The sequence below is a fragment of the Sander lucioperca genome, chromosome 13 (genome assembly GCF_008315115.2).
Source record: "Sander lucioperca isolate FBNREF2018 chromosome 13, SLUC_FBN_1.2, whole genome shotgun sequence".
NCBI lineage: Eukaryota > Metazoa > Chordata > Actinopteri > Perciformes > Percidae > Sander > Sander lucioperca.
This window is the reverse complement of record NC_050185.1, coordinates 36,583,976-36,598,553: the sequence shown is the minus strand read 5'-3', so window position 1 is coordinate 36,598,553 and position 14,578 is coordinate 36,583,976. Positions and strand designations below refer to the sequence as shown.

General features: G+C 41.6%; 1 protein-coding gene and 1 long non-coding RNA gene across 2 annotated transcripts in view; both read left to right on the top strand.

Moving 5' to 3' along the window:
• The window catches only part of LOC116036424 (bromodomain-containing protein DDB_G0280777-like), a 1,700,590-nt gene that overhangs the window by 366,419 nt on the left and 1,319,593 nt on the right, over positions 1-14,578 (top strand). The gene's annotated exons all lie outside the window — the stretch shown is intronic.
• Positions 3,467-13,485, top strand: LOC118496573. The gene is made up of 3 exons (XR_004899164.1): positions 3,467-3,594; positions 4,465-4,470; positions 13,394-13,485. It is a non-coding gene; the product is annotated as an uncharacterized LOC118496573 (long non-coding RNA).

Below are 14,578 nucleotides of genomic sequence, written 5' to 3'. Positions count from 1 at the left end.
GAGAGAGAGAGAGAGAGAGAGAGACAGAGAGAGAGAGAGGGAGCGAGAGAGCGAGAGAGAGAGAGAGAGGGGGGAGAGAGAGAGGGGGGAGCGACAGAGAGAGAGAGACAGAGACAGAGAGAGAGAGAGAGAGAGAGAGAGAGAGAGAGAGACTCCGCCTTAATTGTCCTCGTGCAGCTGCAGTTTCCTCGCTCACAATCGACCCATCAATCAGCGGAGCGAGAGAGAATTTTAAAGTTCTTCAAACACCTGAAGGTAAGTTCAGATTCTGAACCAGACTCCACTGAAAAAACTAACCATTTAAGAAGTAGTCCAGACTTTTAGGAATCTAAGTTTTCACAGGACATTGTTTAATAACATATTTGTATTTATTTACGTTTTTGCTTAATTCGGATTTGATAGTTCAACAAGTAACAGCTGTTTCACGTGGAGTCCACATTTCTTTAAATCAGTGCGTGCACCCGCTGTTAATGCTTAAACCTCACGTAAGATGACGTCAGGAAAAACGTCTAAAAGTGTCAATATCTTTAAAATCTGCGCAAAGAGTGAATAATTTGACTTTAAACTTATTTCATTAATCTTATTTTCTTCCGGTGGTAATTTTTTTATTTTTTTTTTATTTATTTATTTAGTTATTTGATAAGGCAAGGCAGCTTTATTTGTAGAGCACATTTCAGCAACAGTGCAATTCAAAGGGCTTTACATGAAAACAGATTAAAAATATAAGAAGAAAAAAATACGAGAATAAAAGTTACAGTGCAGTATAAGAAATTAAACATTGAAGAGCAATTAAAACAGTTAAATATATAAAAGCAGATAAAATAGTAACAGTTATTTAATGAAAGGCAACATCAAAGAGAAAGGTCTTCAGCCTTGATTTAAAAGAACTGAGAGTTGCAGCAGACCTGCAGTTTTCTGGGAGTTTGTTCCAGATATGTGGAGCATAAAAACTAAACGCTGCTTCTCCCTGTTTAGTTCTGACTCTGGGGACAACAAGCAGACCTGTCCCAGACCACCTGAGAGGTCTGGGTGGTTCATACTGTTGTAGCAGATCAGAAATGTATTTTGGCCCTAAACCGTTTACTGATTTATAAACCAACAAAAGTTTTTTGACAATAAGGACAATGCTCATTGATCAACAGACAAATTACTTGCTGTAAACAAGCCAGAGTTAGCCACAAGTGCTAGTTTCCACCTGTTGTCCCTAGCCAGGTCTTAACAGGCACCCTAAAATACAAAAGTCAATACAAATACACTATAAATTTAAGAAATACAGTAGCAATGTAATAAATACAGCAGGAATTTTAAAACAATATGAATATACCCTCAAACAGACAATATATTGCTCACCTCATCTAACCTTCAACATAATTACAATATAAAGTACAGTATAAAAAAAATAAAATAAAAAATAAAAGCAAAATATGGTCATGGGCTTAAGTGTGTGGTGTATGGTTGTAGTTGTAATTGTCCCTAATCCAAGATTTAAGATGTTTTTTTAAAAGAGGAGAGACTATTACACTCCCTTAACTCATTGGGCAGACTATTCCAAAAAAATTGTGGCTCTGATAGAAAAAGCTGTGCTTCCAATCCTACTTTTTCTAAATTGAAGTATGCAGTCCCCTCTGATGGTTGCTCTGGTTACTCTATTGACCTTATCTTTCTGTTTTATAAACTGGCACAATGGTGGTGGAGCAAGCCCACGGAGTACCTTAAAAACAAGACAGGCATCAGCAAAGTTTCTGAAGTTTTCAAAGCTAAACATATTGTATTTTTTAATTATGTGACAATGATGATAGCTATTACCGTTACGGTCCAATGTCTTTAATGCCTGTTTATAAAGTGACTCCAATGGTTGCAATGTGGTTTTATTGGCTTGCGACCAGCTACTTAAACAGTAAGAAAAATGTGAGAAGATCATTGCATGCAAGAAGAGCTTTGCTGCCTTCATTGGTAGGTATGGTCTTATATGCTTAAAATTTGCCAGGTTAAATTTAACAGTATTAGCCACCTTTTTTATATGCTTTTTAAATGAGAGTTGTGAGTCTAGGATGATTCGCAAATATTTAAAGTCAGATACCAATCTAACCTTCTCTTGGTTAACAATTACCTCAGGGTCAGAAGTCACAGTAGTTTGTTTTGTAAAATACATACATACTGTTTTACTTATGTTCAGGTGTAAGCATGAATTAGTTAGCCATATGGATACCTTACTCATTGCCTCAGTCAGTTGTTGTGCAGCTTGTTGTTTATTTTTAGCATGCACATAGAGGACTGTGTTATCTGCATACATTTGTAATGTACAGATGGACAAACAGTGGGCAGGTCATTTATGTAGAGACTGAACAGAAGGGGGCCCAGTATAGATCCTTGGGGGACACCCATTTTACAGTTTAGAAATGTAGATTGAGTGTTGTTAATGCGTGTGCTTTGTTTTCTGTCAGTTAAGTATGATTTCATCCATTTGACTGCATTACCACAAAAATTCAAATATGATAGTTCTTACTGGTGAGCTTGAAAACACTAAAATGAGAGATTTATGGAGGGAGTCTGGCATTGAGCTGCAAACTCAACTCTGTAGAAAGAGTTGACTCATATTTCTGTATTGTAAATATTTCTGTAAATAGTGTCTAATGGTTTAGTTCATAATAACTAATAATACTAATAATGTCCTGTAGCACCAGTTACCCCCTTAAATACTTATTTTTTGTCTGACATTTAAACAGCTTAATGAATTACAAATCCTCAGTCTGGTTAATGGTTTGTTTGAATATATATATATATATATATATATATATATATATATATATATATATATATATATATATATATATATATTAGGCTTTATGAACATGAACCTGTTATAGAATATATAAACAAACATAGTCATTTTAATCCACCATATTTGCTAACTATTTCTGCTTTCCTCTCTCAGATCTCTCTATATATATGTCTATCTGTCTATCTATCCATCCATCCGTCCAGATGAATAATGAGGACCCTCCTCCGTACTCGGCCCCCAGCTACCCTCCAGGTTTGTCACAGAATAAAAAGGAAATATTTGTATTATTGTGAAGTTTTCTTATCGAAACAACTCTTCAATTCAGTCAAATCTATAAGGATAATAATAGAGTGTTAAAATATTATAATGTCAACAACTTCATGTGTTTATATGTGTGTGTGTGTGTGTGTGTGTGTGTGTGTTTTATTATTCTTCATCTTCCGCCACATTTTGTCCCACTATTAGTCACGGAGCATTGCCAACACATGCACAATACATCAAAACGTGTGTAATGGTCGGGAATGGTGTGTTATGTCTTTTCTAAGAGATTTGTTGCACGGTTTTCCCCATAGACTTTAATGGGAAATCTTCGGGAAATCGCTTAACATAGCTCAGAACAATCCCTCTGCTGTATCGCCATAATTTAAGGTAGAAAAATAATTAAAAGTTTAAACTTAAGACAAGACTTTGGCCTTTATTGGGCTAATTGGGCATTCTGATATCAAGCATGGTTTCTACCAAATCACAGTTTATGTATCGTCCAGTTTTCAGACCGTTTCAGATTTTCCAATGTGTGTGTATGGGGACAGAATGTTCAGAGTTAGAGGGGAGACAGAGGGTGGAGCTGTAGTACGATTCTCTGAACAAATTGGTCTCTCCGTTACAGTTTTCACTCTTCATACATCATGGTTGGTCAAAATGTAGGAAATCTTGTGCCGGTCGCAGACATGTAACTATGGAATCCACCGGACTTAAACTTTTGGCTCTGTTCATACCAACTGCCGATAGAAACAATGAAAAAAAATATCTGGAAGGACCCAGATGGTTCCCTGTTTGTTACCTGCTCTCTGTCGCATATATTTGACACCAGAAACATAAAAACCACATTAATGCATTCGCCAGACTTTTATCTTTCTTGTGATGATAACATTTATTCTGTTTGGACCCACGGTTTTTGAATTACAGAATAAACTTAAGAGGTATAATTATCATTAAATGGACAGTTTGACCCATGGAAGATTCCCCCTCCCCCTCCCTCCTCTACTCCCTCACTGTGGAAATCACCATAGCAACAAGTTCTGACACACACACGTCCTATCATGGAGACTCTTTACTGTAGGCCGTGTTGTCCTCTCTTTACAGGACATGTCAAACAGCAGTTTTACTGTTAGCTAGTGTTATTCGGATGTGCACCAAGTAGTAGGCGCACTATCAAAATTTCTTGCGGAATTTTCTAGTTACATGGTATTATCTTATGATGCATCCGAGGGATGTATGTATGCTGTAAAGCCTGTAACGTGGATGTAACGTCATTAGCGTTTCCCAACTGCTATCGGCTAGTAGCTAACATCAGCGTTTCAACATCACTAGTCGTTTTGGATTTTAACTTTCTCAACTGTCATGTGACCGGCCGGCGGTCGCTGTAATTTCGTAGTACATCATATGAAACCATTCAGGTTCAGGTTGAGGTTTATACTTGAAATAATATTAATACTTGTGTATAATTTTAGGACTTCATTAAAAAATACATCCAGAACCCATTTTTGTAGAGAGTTTGTGTCAAAATGTTCAGATTTGGGAAAACGGTGTTACAGCGTCATGTTACCGTTACCGTGTGGATCTGATCATGTGACCTTTTGGTTTTCTCTCTGCAGTGTTCCACGGATCGCCATACCAAGTACCCAGCATGCACTGCTCAATTGTAAGTACATGTATACATATACAGTATATACTGTATGTATTCAATGTATTCATGTATTTTTGAAATCACCCTTTAAAATCTGCATATATTTTTAATTATGGTATGTAAAACAGTCCCGCCCCTTCCTGTGTCCACCACTGGACTTTATTTTAATAAAAATGTGTCTGGTAGTGTACGGGGAGAGACCAATAATGTTTAGATCCTGTTTGAATTGCGTCAAAAACTTAATCTGTGTAATTGACGGCTCAATTCAAACAGGATCAAATGAAGTCCCATGGTGGACACAGGAAGGGGCGGGACTTAACCTTTTTACTTCTTATTCAAGGTTACCATGGAACAACAACACCACCCACACGTGTCTCCTCTGCCTCAGACCTACACAGATGGAGTCCACAACCTCCACATAGGACCACCGAGGCAGCTGGGGCAACAGGGGCAACAGGGGCAACAGGGGCAACAGGGGCAACCGGGGCAACCGGGGCAACAGGGGCAACCGGGGCAACAGGGGCAACTGGGGCAACCAGGGCAACAGGGGCAACCGGGGCAACAGGGGCAACTGGGGCCTTGCCTGAATCAGCCCGGGTACCAGGGGATCCAGACGGTGCCCCCCAGAGAGCAGCCAAAAAACACAGGTAGGTCAGAGAGTCCCAACCTAGATATCTATACGTAGAGAACACCTCCGGCTTGGGAATTTAATACACCCTGCTACACCCTGCTACACCCTGCTATACCCTGCTATACCCTGCTACACCCTGCTACACCCTGCTACACCCTGCTACGCCCTGCTATACCCTGCTACACCCTGCTACATCCTGCTACACCCTGCTATACCCTGCTACACCCTGCTACGCCCTGCTACGCCCTGCTACACCCTGCTACGCCCTGCTACACCCTGCTACACCCTGCTACGCCCTGCTACGCCCTGCTATACCCTGCTTTACCCTGCAGTGCTTGCTCTTGTTATGATTTGATACTATAAATAAAATTGAATTGAATTAAATGCATAAGCAACCTGTTTCTTGCAGATTGTCATGTTACTGAGAATACAGCTGTTACAAGGTAATATATGAAGTCAATGCTAACTCTGACAGCTGTAGGGCAGCTAACATTAACTTTAGCTCTCTCCATGAAGCTTCTATAACTCGCGACGCAGTTAGGAAACAAGAACAAGCTTGTTTTTTTAAAGATTATTTTTTGGGGCTTTTCCCTGTATTAGAAAGTGGAGAGATATGAAAGGGGGCGAGAGATGGGGGATGACACGCAGCAAAGGGCAGCAGTTTGGATTGCAGGACTCAGCCAACATGGGGCGAACGCTCTTAGTGGGTGAGTTAGAGGCTGCCCGTAGAACAAGCTTGTTTTAGTATGTCTGAAACGTTAGTATGAAACCACAATGCAATGCGGTAGAAACGACAACATTCCAAAACAGACAAATGGACAGAAATCAAGGACGCTCTGTACCGTCAAAAACACTTCTTAAATTTCTACATATTTAAATCTGTGATATTGTCACATTTGACTGTCACGTTACAGTGTGGATCTGATCATGTGACCGTTTGGCTTTCTCTCCGCAGTGTTCAGCTCTCAGCCATCAGCCTTCCCCAGATCGACATACCAGGTACCCAGCATGCACTGCTGCAGTTTACTGTCTGGACAGGAAACATGAAAGTTTTAAACACTTTTTTTTTCAAGATACAAAAGGATTACGTTTTTCATAATGTTGATTCAGTATACAAATACACATGTATATAAATCTATCCAGTAGTGAACGGGGAGAGACCAATAATGTTTGATTAATAATATCTGTGTGAATTGCGTCAAAAACTTCATCTGTGTAATAGAACAGGATCAAATGAAGTCCCATGGTGGACACAGGAAGGGGCGGGACTTAACCTTTCTATTTCTTATTCAAGGTTACCATGGAACAACAACACCCACACTCTGTCTGTCTGTCTGTCTGTCTGTCTGTCTCCAGATGAATGATGACAACAGCGGCGGTGGCAATGGCGGCAGTGGACATGGCGGCGGTGGCAATGGCGGTGGTGGCAATGGCGGTGGTGGCAATGGCGGCGGTGGCCATGATGGCGGTGGCCATGGCGGCGGTGGCCATGGCGGCTTTGGCGGCGTCGGAGGTGGTGGTGGCTATTGCTGCGGTGGCCATGGCGGTGGTGGCAATGGCGGTGGTGGCCATGGCGGCGGTGGCCATGGCGGCGGTGGCCATGGCGGCGGTGACCATGGTGGCGGTGGCTATTGCGGCGGTGGCCATGGCGGTGGTGGCGGTGGCCATTGCTGCGGTTGCTATTGCTGCGCTGGCTATGGCAGCGGTGGCCATGGCGGGGATGGCCATAGCAGCTTTGGCGTCGGAGGTCGTGGTGGTGGCTATTGCTGCCGTGGCAATGGCAGCGGTGGCAATGGCGGCAATGGCAATGGCGGCGGTGGCCATGGCGGCGGAGGTGGTGGTGGCGTTGGCGGTGGCCATGGTGGCGGTGGCCATGGTGGTGGTGGCCATGGCGGCGGTGGCCATGGCGGCGGAGGTGGTGGTGGTTGCGTTGGCGGTGGCCATGGTGGCGGTGGCCATGGCGGCGGTGGCCATGGCGGCAGAGGTGGTTGCGGTGGTGGTGGCGGTGGCGTTTGCGGTGGCGGTGGCCATGGTGGTGGTGGCCATGGCAGCGGAGGTGGTTGCAATGGTGGTGGCATTGGCGGTGGCCATGGTGGCGGTGGCCATGGAGGCGGTGGCCATGGCGGCGGTGGCCATGGCGGCGGTGGCCATGGCGGTGGCGGCGGCGGAGGTGGATGCGGAGGTGGTGGCGGTGGCATTGGCAGTGGCCATGGTGGCGGTGGCCATGGCGGCGGTGGCCATGGCGGTGGTGGCGGTTGCGGAGGTGGTGGCGGTGGCGTTGGCGGTGGCCATGGTGGCGGTGGCCATGGTGGTGGTGGCGGTGGCCATGGCGGCGGTGGCCATGGCGGCGGTGGCGATTGCGGAGGTGGTGGCGGTGGCGTTGGCGGTGGCCATGGTGGTGGTGGCGGTGGCCATGGCGGCGGTGGCGGTGGCGGTGGCGGCGGCAGAGGTGGTTGTGGAGGTGGTGATGGTGGTGTTGCCGGTGGCCATGGAGGTGGCCGTGGCGGTGGCCATGGCGGTGGTGGTGCTGGCGGCGGCAGAGGTGGTGGCCATGGTGGGGGCGGTTGGGGCGGTTGGGGCAGTTGGGGCGGTTGGGGCGGAGGTGGTGGCGTTGGCGGCAAAGGCGGCAAATAATTTGAATTAAAAATATAAAAAAGAGTGTGTCACAATGTGTCTGAGGCCTGAGTTAATGATATTGTGTCGGGAAACGATTATTTATTATCACTGAGAGAACAATTTGATTTGACAGAAAAAAGTTGGAATATTTTGAGAAAAAAAAGACAAAAAATTAGGAGCAAGTCAGAATTATTTTTTTTAAATATTGGGAGTATTAGGGACCTCAAGTAAAAGCCATTCATTGGACCGAGTGGAAAATGGATTTACATATGGAGTTAACAATATGGAAATGTAATTCACCCTTTTCAAACACATGACCACGGCCACGTGACGACGCCATCACGGAGGGCAGAATCACCAGAAGCACAAGTTAAACAGTGTAGTAGATGAGCGGAATATTACATTAGTTTCAATCAGTTTAAAATAAATAACACTAAATAAACTGTAATGATAATACTATCTTTTTCGTTTTCATGCCGTTATCGGTCGAGGTAGGGCATCTAAGTGCTCACAAAGAGCGGTAATTGGAGAAGGGTGGCTATGGTATCCCCATACACTGGTGCTGATCTCAAAGCTTTTAAAAGTCTCGATGCTTACCAGCTTTATAACTGGCTGGGTTACAGGTACGCGATGCTACGCTAACGGCGGGGGGAGGTACCTCATAATGGCAAAGATAAAACATCAATCTAGGGTTTATTTTGTATTAACATCTATTCTTTACTTAAGTAAAGATTTATGTAACATGTAGTCTATGTTTTTAGAGGACAGGTCGGTCATAGCTACCCACATACCGTTGTTCACTGGGTGTGCCAATGACCTGTGGATATTACGACGCGATGAGCTGCAGCTAGTGAGCAGTCCAAAGCTAGCTGCAGCTAGCTGGTCAGCTAGCTGGCGTAGGACCTGCATTAACTCGTTTTTTTTGCCTTTTTGAAGCTAGTTTCCATGCCATGTCATCTTTAATTTAACCAATATTTTTTGTATGTGTGTTAAGTTAAATGATCAAGGGAATGGCTTTCTTTTTGTGATATGTAGGTCACTGAATATCCGATGATAGTTATGTGGGTCATCATCGGGTTGACCTGTTGGCAGGAACAGCTGGTTAACATGGCAGCTAGCTGGTTGAGGATAATTGTATTATTATTTATCAGTCATTTAAAACAGAATTGCAATACATACACTTGCTTAGTGAGGATTACTCTGCAGATTGTGTATGTGAGAACACAAACAGCGGACACGAACGATCATGTACGCGTTTGTCTTGCTGTCCGTCTACTACAGCATAGCTCTTCTGCCGTCCGTCATGGCGTTCATACGTTGCACGAGTAGAGTGTGACGTCACGTGCAAAGGGTGAATAGGGTAATTTATAAAGAAGTGCTTTACAGATGAACACCAATCAATGAGCATTCTGCCTCATCTCAAGAAATGGCCAACCAGTCATATCATACAAAAGACAGTGGTGAGTGTTATAACTTGCATCTGTAATAAATCTAAGGGCAGTGTTAGATCGAATCTAGGGGTTTTAACATTGATGATTTATATTTATATGTCTATAAATCACATCTCCAAAAATGGGCAAGAGTAGCTTCCGCAATTCTTTTTTTGCAAGATATAGGGAAGGAGGATTTGTTTCTGTACAAAAAGCCAACCTTCTGTATTCTAGCTTGTAGACAGAGAGAGATGAAGAAAGGAGAAGAGGTGTTATTTGTCAGCTAACATGATGTCATGATGGAACTGACCAACTGACTGACTTCTGACTGACCTCAGGCCTCAACACCAACAGCTGTTTTCACAGAGACAAGGATCGAACTCCTATTGCTTGTTTAATACTGTGACATATATCATAACACCCTGCTGAACATCCTATGCAAGAATGGTGTGTGTTGTGTCAAAAATGTGAGGACAGTAGCTGTCCGAAAAGGGCCCGTTTCTGTTCTCCTCCTGGTATTTCTTGTATATAATATAATAGAGGATGCAGTGTGGCAGTTCACTTGGAAGCTCACTGTGCCTTGTGCCACTGTTGCACTGAATGCTTACTCTTGGGGGGAATTACTAGAATTGTTGTGTGGTCTAGACCTACTCTATCTGTAAAGTGTCTTGAGAAAACTATTGTTATGATTTGATACTATAAATAAAATTTAATTGAATTGAAATAATGCCACTCTGAGTCTGAACATTTTATCCAAAACACACTAATGTAAAAATGTCAGAAGTGCTTTTTGTAAAAGGCTCAAAGGTTGAAAAAAATATTAATGTGAATTGAAAGTTGAATACTACCCTGAATGTATGAAAGATGTGGAACATTTTAAAGTTTGAATAGTTTCTCAAAAATTCTGAATAACCAAACATAAACTCCTCCTCCTATCATGGAGACTCTTTACTGTCGGCCGTGTTGTCCTCTCTTTTCAGGACATGTCAAACAGCAGATTTACTATTAGCTAGTGTTATTCGGATGTGCACCAAGTAGTAGGCCCACTGTCAAAATTTCTTGTAGAATTTTCTAGTAATTTATTACAATTCAACTCTTTGTTCTTAACTTTCATTTAAACTACAATGTATCAGATTTCATAGTCTTTGAGTCTTTAAATCTCCATCTGTAGAGTAAATAGTAACTATAACTGTCAGATAAATGTGGTGCATTAAAATAGTTCTAGTTAAACTGTTACTTTTATTATATTATTGATTATATGGTAGATTAATTTGACGACTATGAAGAGAAGCAGGTGGGCCGGGCTAGGCGGACGCTGCAACTCCTCAATCCCCAACTATAAGCTTTATCAAAGAGGAGAGTTTTAAGTTTACTCTTAAATGTGGTGACGCTGTCTGCCTCCCGAACCCAAACTGGAAGCTGGTTCCACAGGAGAGGAGCCTGATAGCTGAAGGCTCTGGCTCCCATTCTACTTTTAGAGACTCTAGGAACCACAAGTAACTCTAGGAGTGCAGTGCTCTAGTGGGACAATAAGGTACTATGAGCTCTTCAAGATATGAAGGAGCTTGACCATTTAGAGCTTTGTAGGTCAGGAGAAGGATTTTAAATTCAATCCTATATTTTACAGGAAGCCAATGCAGAGAAGCTAATACAGGAGAAATATTTTCTTAGTTCTTGTCAGAACACGTGTTGCAGCATTCTGGATCAGCTGGAGAGTCTTAAGGGACTTATTTGGGGAACCTATAGTAAGATAATAAGGAATTACAATAGTCCAGCTTGGAAGTAACAAATGCATGGACTAGTTTTTCAGCATCGTTTTGAGACAGGATGTTCCTAATTTTGGCAATGTTACAAAGGTGAAAAAGGCCGTTCTTGAGGTTTGTTTTAAGTGGGCGTTAAAGGATATATCCTGATCAAAAATAGGCCAGGGCAATACCATCCAGAGTAGCTATATCTTTGGATAATGAGGTTTGTAGGTGTTTAGGGCCCAGCACAATAACTTCATTTTTTTCGTTTTGTCTGAGTTTAACATCAGATTGTAGGTCATCCATGATTTTATATCTTTGATGCATGCTGGGAGTTTGGTTAACTGACTGGTTTTGTCTGGCTTAATTGATAGGTACAATTTGGTGTCATCCGCGTAACAATGAAAGTTAAGTTTAAGTGCAGTACTTGAATAAATGTACTTAGTCACTTTACACCACTGCTGATGTTGGACATGTTTGTTATTGTTTAGTTAATCCTAATTATTTTGTTTAAGTGTTGACTCCGGGTCACATTGACCCGTTTTACATTTTTGTTTTATATCAGAAAATATGGGACGTAGAAATAAGCGCTGAAAATGTGTAGAAGGAAAATTAAAAAATTTAAAACGTTGGAAAAAGCAAAATGTCCAAAAAGAAAGTGATTTTTTTCAAAGTTGAAGGGAAGACAACACAAGGGTTAAGATGAAACATCAATAAATCATTTACCAGTGTATGAGGTCATGGAGTTCAACGTGCTGCAGTAAATCCTCCTTTTTAAGATTTGATAAAACTTTATTGATCTCCAGAGAACAAATTCAGGTGTTGTAGCAGCACAAAGACAGAAGGAAGTACAGCATGCAGGTTTCTAGTGTTTAATAATGTCTCATAAACTGCTGTAACTTGAGCTCCGTAGACATATTTTGATAAGGGAGATTAAAGTTCAAAGTCACACAGAAATTACGCTTCTATCGCTTAATGTTTAATACTGTGAGAGCTATAACACCCTGCTGATCATCATGTGCAAGAATGGTGTGTGTTGTATAAGAAATGTGAGGACAGTAGCTGTCCAAAAAGGGCCCGTTTCTCTTCTCCTCCTGGTATTTCTGGTATGATTTAATACAGGAGGCAGTGCAGCAGTTGGACACGGCTTCACTTGGAAGCTCACTGTGCCTTAAATAATGTCACTCTGAGTCTGTATATTTTATCCAAAACACACTAATGTAAAAATGTCAGAAGGGCTTGTTTTCAAAGTCTCAAAGAAGGTTGAATATTTTAAAAAGTATTAATGTGAATTGAAAGTTGAATACTACCCTGAATGTATGAAAGATGTGGAACATTTTAAAGTTTGAATAGTTTCTCAAAAATTCTGAATAACCAAAACACAAACTCCTCCTCGTATTATGGAGACACTTTGGGCCATGTCAAACAGCAGGTTTACTGTTAGCCAGTATTATTCAGGTGTACACCAAGTAGTAGGCACACTGTCAAAATTTCTTGCGGAATTTTCTACTTATTTATTACAATTCATCAACTCTTTGTTCTTAACTTTCATTTAAACTACAACGTATCAGATTCAATAAAGTCTTTGTTGACTCTTTAAATCTCCATCTGTTGAGTAACTAGTAACTATAACTGTCAGATAAATGTAGTGCATTAAAAGTAGAAAGTAACACAATATGGAAATACTAAAAGTACAACAAACTTTGAAATGAAATGTTCTTTAAGTGCATTACTTGAATAAATGTACTTAGTTACTTTACACCACTGCTGATGTTGGACCTGTTAGTTATTGTTTAATAAATCCTAATTATTTTATTTAAGATGAAATGTTTATGAGGTCCATTGGAGTTCAACATCCTGCAGTAAATCCTCCTTTTTTAAGATTAGATAAAACTTTATTGATCTCCTGAGAACAAACTCAGGTTCTGTAGCAGCACAAAGACAGAAGGAAGTACAGCATGCGAGTTTCTAGTGTTTAATAATGTCTCATAAACTGCTGTAACTTGAGCTCTGTAGACATATTTTGATAAGGGAGATTAAAATTCAAAGTCACACAGAAATTCAGGTGTTCGTGTGTGAAAAGCTGCAGTTTGTCACGTAGCGTTGCCAACACATGCACACAAAATAGATCAAAACGTGTGTAATGATCGGGAATAGGGTGCTATGATTTTTCTAGGTGATTTGCCGCGCGGTTTTCATGAAATCACAGTTTATGTATCATCAGTTTTCAGATAATTTCAGATTTTCCTATGTGTGTGTATGGGATGGAATGTTGAGAGCCAGAGGGGAGGAGAGAGGGGGGAGCTGCAGTACGATTCTCTGAAATCTTTCCAAACAAATTGCTGTCTCCCCTACAGTTTTCACTCTTCATACATCATGGTTGGTCAAAATGTAGGAACATTTCTGTTGGTCGCAGACATCTAACTATGGAATCCACCGGACTTAAACTTTTGGCTCTGTTCATATCATCAGCGAGTTATACTGCAGGTCAGAATGAAGCCTGGAGGCTGAAATGAGTGTGATTTGGTCAAATAGCAGACAGATAATACATCAGAGATGACACAACTAACCTTTGTGGATAAAAGCGTATATGGACTTTTATCTTCTTTACCGAAATATTGTACTTTTTTACTTTAAAAACACAGGAAATGGTTTAAAGTGTAACTACATTTATTGAGATGTTTGTTCAAATGCTCAAATCAAAGAATTCTCCATCGCCAATGATGATAAGTAATCATTTCCCAAGACAATATCATTACACTCAGGACTCAGACACATTAGGACACATGCGGCGCTTTCTCCACCTCCGCCTCCCCCTCCATCTCTGCCACGTCCTCCTCCGCCTCCTCCGCCTCCTCCACCGCCTCCACCGCCGCCACCGCCGCCGCCTCCGCCTCCGCCGCCTCCTCCGCCGCCACCTCCGCCGCCGCCGCCACTACTCATCTTGGTGGATGGATGGATGGATGGATGGTTTGAATCTTTATGGAGAAAATCAAAGGGGTTTTAAGTAGCATTTGTGTACATTTTATTTTCAGTGAGCCATAACAACCCATCTAATAATAATGATAATGTTCTTTGTGTCACTGTTTGAGTGGTTTAATAAACCGGTTAATGCAAGAACTTTACTCTCCTCTCTGATGTATAAAATCACAGAGACCATAGTTTACAGAACTGTGATTGAATGGATCTCTATATCCAAAGTTACACAGCGCACTGAGCAGTGTCTGGAACAAGTTCACCTGTTCTTATTTTAAGAGATATGTTTTGTTGAAAATCACAACAGATATTATGTTGACCATATGTGAAAGTATTAATATTGTTTGAGAATGTGTGAATCGGCTTAGACGGCATTCAAATCAATAACCTGAAATCAACCACCCAAACCCAGAGAGTTTATTGACATCAGCGTTGGCGCGTGCCTATATTATATATTATATATATTTATTTCTATATGTTTGGAAATACTAT